The sequence below is a fragment of the Arachis ipaensis genome, chromosome B06 (genome assembly GCF_000816755.2).
Source record: "Arachis ipaensis cultivar K30076 chromosome B06, Araip1.1, whole genome shotgun sequence".
NCBI lineage: Eukaryota > Viridiplantae > Streptophyta > Magnoliopsida > Fabales > Fabaceae > Arachis > Arachis ipaensis.
The window spans coordinates 22376722-22384720 of record NC_029790.2 but is presented as its reverse complement, the minus strand read 5'-3'; positions in this window follow the sequence as shown (position 1 = coordinate 22384720).

Here is a 7999-nt window from a genome sequence, read left to right as displayed (position 1 = left end):
CGTTGTCATCCTAAAGTACTGGAGATCCACCCCTGTGGTATCAGAGCCTCAGGTTTATAAGAGGAAGAAGAAGGTATTACTAGTAAAAGCAAGTAAGAGAGAACCACTAAACATGAACCCCTCAGATCCTTCAAGCTCTTCACAACCCATACATCACTCTACCTCTCTGAGCATAGACCGATTACCCTCCAGTTTAAAGAAAATCCTTGGCGATAAAATTGAGCGGTTAGTAGAATTCACTCACGTTCTAGAAGACTCTCGAACCCCAACCACTGAATACCCTCTCATAAGTCCTTACTCTTTCTACCAAAGACAAAAGAAATCAACTTTTACTTCCATCCGCCATCTCATCTACAGAAACCCTTCTCCTCCTCCTAAAGAAGTCATCCAGTCCTCTCATTTACAACAGTGTGGGTTAAAAGCTACTACTGCTGAACAATACATAACCCTAGAAATCCCACAAGAACTCATCCAAAATTATCAAAATCAGGATTACCCTCATTTGCATCTAGGGGCAGTTAGGCTTATTCTTACTCTTCATGGAAGAAGATTCCTTCTGGTGACAGCCAAAGTTGCTCTTCTAGACACCACTTTCAAAGAATACCAACATGCCTTGATAGGAGCATTAGTAACCACACTCTCAAACGGAAGTGTCATTCTCACTATAGCTCCTAATTTCACTATGAGACTTTCAGATCCAACCATATGTCAAAGGCTAAAGATTCAAATACAACTAGTAAGAGTAATCCAAGACTCCAATGCTGAACAAGCCACCTTGCACCACCAAGTCCTCTACAGAGTTCAAGACCATGCTCTCGATCTCAATCTTCCAAACACTACAGGAGAAGCATTATTCATGTTCATAGATAATGCAAGAGGACCAGCAATCGTAAACATTCCAAGAATGATCACCACTGATGAACTTTCCTCTATCATTCCATTGGAATGGATTACTGATTATGAGAAAGCCTTCCCAAAGGAACAGGTTGATGTTCATATTACGACACCTCCAATTATTACCCATAATAGTGATGAAACGGTGAGAACTATTTTTCAGAGACCTGGAATTACCAGACAAACTTCACTGTGAAGACCATCCTTCAGAAGAATCAATATGATCTCTCCTGTTCAGGTCCAGACAACTCACGATCAAAATGACCCACCAGTGCACTTTTATGAGAACGGAAAACCTGTTTATGTCTCTCATATAAATGGCCACTTCATCTGGGATGTTGATCCTTCCATGTGTGACTCTGACTGTGACTGTACTGACCAATGGAGTGACACTGATGATGAAGATTACGCTAGGAGACAAAGGAACAAGAAAAAGAAGAAGAAGTTACTACAAGCTCTATGCTCTTTTAAAAGACCTGAGCCTCCTGATGATGCTGAATCAGCTCCAATGTTCAGAAAGAAACCAATGCTCAGGAAGACGAAACTGGCTTGAAAAGGCTTCGTGGATTATCTTTACCAGCCAGTCGATACAATCCCATGTATCGCCATTCTCAGACCTTATGAGGAAGAATTCCCACCTTTAGTGACCCAAACTGATGAAAAGAAAATCACTAGGAGACCTTATGTGATACCTCAAGGAATCACTCCACATGGACATCAAGCAACCACTCCTCAGGAGGAAGTGCTTAATTGGCATACAGATAATGCAGTAAGCCAAAAAAAAGTACTACTCTGGATAGATCACACTTTTGATACTGTTGTAGAAAAAACTGAAGGTCTCTCAGTACAATTAGGTTCTGTGGCAGAACAAGTGGCTGAACTCAGAAATCGAATTTCTGCACAAGCTTTTCAACTTGATCAAGAACTCAAAGCCTACATTGATAATCGCTACTTTGGCCCAAAATTTCAAAAGAAGAATAGAGAACTGGATCAAGTCAAGGCCCAACTTCGACAAATTGATATGGACAAAAGCATAACAGCTGTACCCCAAGCACTGGCTATAGACCCATTATCCATGTATCCCAAACCATATCCCTCATATTCACCTGTCGTATTTCCTTCCACATATTCACCACCAGAAATCCCAGATTATGACTCCATCTTCAAATCCACCTACCACTTAGCCAGACAAGCAAACACTAAAAAATCCATCTCTCACCAAGGACGGCGTCACTCGTCCCAGCCCCAGCCACAACAATCTCGGCCATCTCTCCAACCTCATCCTCCTTGGAGACCAAAAAATTTTTTTAGAGAAGAAACATCTTCTAATATCCCTACGAAAGATAAGGGTATTAAAGAAGGGTCCCCTGCACCAGGACGATCAATTTATACCCTTACTCTGGATAATCAATCACACAGTGAAGAAATCACTGAAGAATCAGAAGATGAAACTACTGGGACCAGTGAAGAAGTAGATGAAGGGTCCGAAGAGAATTATGAAGCAGACCTTTCAGCAATAGCCATGGTTAACCCTGTAGAAGAAGAAGAGGAAGAGATAACTTCTGAAAGAGATGAACCAGAGGCTTCAGCTAGTCGCGCTCATACAGAGCCGGCTGAAATCAAAACTTCCAACAAATGGTTCACCTTTGATGATATTCCACCAGCAAGATACAGGGAAAGGTTAAATGAATTCAGTGCTTGGATTGAGACCACCATGGCTAACCCAAACCTCACAAGCACACAAGTCCTTGCAGATTTCATAAATCGGTTGACTGGCAATCTCCGATAATGGGTGAATAACCTTTCTAAATATGAAAGACTCCAGCTCATCAATGGTACCTCTTCACAGTTTCTGGGGATAATACATCAAGAATTTCTGGGAGACATTGCAATCATCCAAAAAAGAAATTCTCAAGAATATTTTGATATGAAGTGCTGTTCACTCAATAGGAAGGACTTGGAGAGACATTACAAAAAGATGGCCACCAAATATTATCCTCTTGGAGGAAATAATAATCCGCCACTTAAACATGTCTTCATAGCATCCTTGCCAGATGAGCTTCAGCCAGAGATACAACGAATGATGATGGCTCTTTGCAAAGAAGTGGCTACCACAACCATTGGAGAAATATACCAGTTGGCCCTAGCTGCCTTGGACAAATTGTGTGAACAACAACAAATGTTCAAACAACTTAACAAAAACTCAAGCAAACTCAAAAGAGCATGCAGCAAATCCCATCTGAAAATTAAGTGCAAAGAGTCAAGTATGTGTGAATGCAAGCCAAAGAAAAAGACGCATTGGCAACCACCAGCCAAAACATTCCATCAGAAAGCATTCAGGAGGAAAAGAAGCAATCAAAAGTATCGTTACTTCAAAAGGAGAAAACCTCATACTAAGTCAAACAAATGCTTCATTTGTGAAAAACAAGGACACTTTGCTAAGTCATGTCCTCACAAAACAAAGAAGGAGATAAAAATGCTCCAGTCTTTAATGGATGCTGCTTCTATTGGTGATGAGGAAGATCTAGAGTCAGTACTTGAAGAACAAAGAAGCAAAAATGATGAAACTGAATATGTTTTCCAAGACTCTAACTCAGAAGAGAATAGTTCAGAAGAAGACCTCCCACCAAAAAGGTCTATCTTTACCATATCATCCATTGCTTCCATCACCACAAGAATTCCTAAAGGATCGAGTATTCCAGAAGAAGAACTTGGATATCTTGGATCTTTGGGAGTAAAATAGATTGATGGTACTCCTCGACCTCATTTCGACTTAAAAGTCAAGACATCTGTCTATGATAAACCAATAAAAGTTGTTGCACTAATGGACACTGGATCTTGTGCTACTGTCATAAAACCACATGTCTTACCAAAAGAAATGTGGGCACCTTTTTTCAAGAAGTTCGCAGCAGCTAACAATGAAGTCTTCACCATCAATCTCATCTCCAAAAAATCAGTTGGATTAGAGATATTTGCAGGCCAAACCACTTGGCTCAGAGTACTGGGAAGTTATCTCCCAGACAAAGATGTTTTGTTCGGATTTGATGCCTTTTTCCGAACCCATGAGCTACAAATCAAACCTACTGGTCTAAGTTACAAAGGGCAGTTTTTTCCTTTTACAGGGATAGAAAGCATCCTTAAAATCCAAGAAGCTCCAGAAGAATATAAGGAGATCCAACAACTACTCCTTAGTGCCTGTTATGACAGTCATGATCAATTCAACCACCCTGCTCCTTTGTGGAAGAATCCAGAATTTTATGTTCGACTCCCCTTCAAAAAGAATGAAGACATCAACCCTACAAAGGCCATGCATTCAGGGATGAACCCTGAAGATCTTAAGATGGCAAGAGCTGAATGTGCAGCCCTTCTTTTTCAAGGACTCATTGAACCAACCAACTCTAACTGGGTATGTCAAGCATTCTATGTTGAAAAAAGAGCCGAGCAAAATAGAGGAAAAAAGAGGCTTGTCATGATTATAAGCCACTTAATGTTTTCTTACAAGATGACAAGTTTCCTCTACCAAGAATCTCAGTTATTACACAGAGATTAAGTGGAGCAAAGATATTCAGCAAGTTTGACTTAAAAGCTGGATTTTGGCAAATTGGGCTCCATCTTGAGGATAGGTACAAGACAGCATTCTGTATACCTGAAGCCCAATACCAGTGGACGGTAATGCCATTTGGACTCAAAGTAGCCACATCTCTCTTTCAAAAAGCAATGACTAAAATCTTTGAGCCCATATTACACTCCACACTCATTTACATTGATGACATCTTACTGTTCTCAAAAGACAGTGAAGCCCACAAGGCACTCCTGGCCCAATTCACTCAAATCATCAAAGATCAAGGAATCATGTTATCTTCAAAAAAGAGCTCTATTGCTAAGACAAAAATTGAATTCCTTGGGATGATCTTTGAAAATGGATTTTTTCAACCAGGAGAGCATCTCGCCAAAGAATTAATCCATTTTCCTTATGAAAACATGACGGTCAAATAAGTCCAACAATTTCTGGGAATTGTAAACTACATCAGAGACTTTATCCCAGATGTGACCAGACACACCAGCCAGCTGTCAAAACTCCTAAAAAAGAAGCCCCCACCATAGGATCTGAGCAAACCACAGCTGTCAAAACCCTGAAGAAAATAGCACAAGACCCCCTACCTTTAAAGATTCCCAGCACAGGAAAAAGAATATTGCAGACAGATGCTAGTGATGAATTCTGGGGAGCTGTGCTACTTGAAGAAATTGATGGGACAAGACACTATTGTGCGCATGCTAGTGGACAGTTCAAAGAATCTAAAAAACATTACCACGCCACTTACAAGGAGATTCTTGCTGTCAAGAGAGGAATAAAAAAGTTCAATTTTCATCTCAGTGCTTATCATTTCACTGTGGAAATGGATAACACCTCTTTCCCGTCAATGTTGGAAATCAAGAAAAAAATCCTGCCAGACTCTCAATTGCTAAGATGGAAAGATTGGTTCTCTTGCTATAAATTCGAGGTGAAACATATCAAAGGACACCAAAACACACTAGCTGATTTTCTCTCCAGACCTACTAAAGAACCAATCCCAAAACCAATCCATTACATCTGCACCATGAGTTCCTACAATCCTTCACGCACCATTCCATTTCCTGATTGCCCACTTCACAGAAGCCCATACAGAAGAAAGATTGGTCCTTTTCCATTCAAAGCAGAACCCCAAACAGAATTCCAGATAAACAGTCTAGCCAGACAAACCTTGTTTTACTGGCTACATCAGCTTCTTATCATAACTCAAATCCATCCAAATCCTAGGTACTTCAACATGGATACCCCTTTTTGCACTGTACCAATAATCCAAGGACCTATACCAGAAGAAATGATGTGGTATATCTGGGCTCTTTCTTCCATGTATACATGTGCTATCATATTGCCACTCTTTCCTGTATATCACATCCTGTGTAATTGCACCCAAGCCCATTCTCATCTAGTCCGGTTATTCTCTATGTATGCACCACATGAAGCATGGAGAGGAATGTTATATAATATGCTTGAAAGGCACCAACTATGGAATAAACCCTCTAAGGCAAAACGAAAATTCTGTTGTTTTGTCACTTTACAGAGGAGTTATTTCACTAGAAGAAATCCTCACACTATGAACAGAGTTGATATTGTTGGATACACTACCATGTGGTCTACTGATGAGAAGGCAGTCTTGAATGTCTTGGCTAAATACCTTTGTCAACTTTGGCAACCTGGTCTATATGGAGAAGAAGATGCAGTTGAAGGACTCCCGTTTCAAACAGATGTTCCCCCAATAACTCTCCAAGAGTTCCAGTCCAGATTCATAACTTCAGAAATAATCAATCAATTTGGACAATACTCCTTTTATGCTCCAAGAGACCAGCCCAGCATGTCTACACATATTCCAAATAGAAACTCCGAAGAAGATCTGAATTCTAAAGATCTAGACGGAAGGGTATATGCCTTACCACCAAGCCCAACTAGAATTAATGCAGGAATACCCAATGATGCTGAAGGCCCAAATTCAGACCCATATGACCCATATCTGCAAGATGCCCAAGACCCGAATGAAGAAAACACTAAAGACCCGTTTGCGTATCTACAAGACCCGGATAGGGATCTTAGAGCTGTCAATTTGGCTTCTGATGACACATCATCTTTCTCAGATGGTGATGGAACCCTTCCAGAAGACTATTTCAAACCGTCCCTTTATTAGGAAACTGTTGTTCCCACTATGTATAATTATGAGTGTGCTGAAATAAAGTGACCCCAGTCACATGCTTAGAAAACGCCAAAAAAGATAAGGCTTATCCTTATCCTCCAACTGGCATTGTATGATAGGTTTGTCTAGATTTCGTAAGATATCACTTTTATCCAGAGACCTCTATAAAAGGAGGTGCTCGCTTCAGTTGTTATCAAATCTCAATGAACATTGTAATATATCCACTTTTCCTATCTCACAAAATGTTCTAAATTTTTCTTTTCTCTCTGAAAGCTTAGCTAGTATTATTTCCTTCTTTCTCAATCCAGTGCCATAAAGTATGCTCTGAGCTTGCCTTTGCAATGCTCATCACTTCTAAATTTTTCTTTTCTCTCTGAAAGCTTAGCTAGTATTATTTCCTTCTTTCTCAATCCAGTGCCATAAAGTATGCTCTGAGCTTGCCTTTGCAAAGGATCCTGCTCATCAGAAAATGGCATGGATAAGATCCACGAGAATTTCTCATAGTGGAAAAGGGACTCAATGTTATAATGCTAAGTTTCGCTCGGACCCTTTAATTTCACTCGTTATAATGGTTGAAAAGAGTGATTGGGATAAGCAAACGATGCATTATTTCATTGTCATCCTGAAGTACTGGAGATCCACCCATGTGGTATCAGAGCCTCAGGTTCTTCTTCTAATTGTAAAATGCTCCTTATTTTAGTTTTTTTTTTCTCATTTTCCTTACCATTGAACCATCGAACCTTAATGCATCGGTTTTTCCAGGTCTGTTGCAAATGCAAGCGAGGCAGCAAAGTCTGAGATAGCATTGAGTACCTATCAAGACAGTACTCAAGTGTGCAAAAAAATAATTATCTTCTATATTTTTTTATGGATAATTGAGTGTCTCAATCATTTATGTGTCACGCTTTTCATTTTGTGATTCTGTTTTGATTGGTTTTTTAATTGTAGTCGGGTATGCTTATGTATATAAAAATCATCCAAGTTATATATCTTGGGTTTAATTTATAAAGTGAGTATATAATATTTTGTGCATTTAAATTAATGATAATACTTTTTTAATATTGTTACAAAGATCTTTTGTAACATTCATTAGAGTATTGCTATAGATCTATTGTAACATTTTTTAAGTGTTACAAATTAAAAAATATCTATGGTAACATTTTTCTAAATGTTATAAAAATATTTATTATAACATTTCTTTAAGTGTTACTATTAATAGTCTATTGTAATATTTCTCAAAATATTATTATAAAATATCTTTTGTAACATTTTTACTAAATGTTATTAAATTTTTAAAAAAATGTTAACAAACTCTTTAGTAACATAGAGTATATTTAACATTTGTAAAAATATTACTAATATATATAATAAGTAAC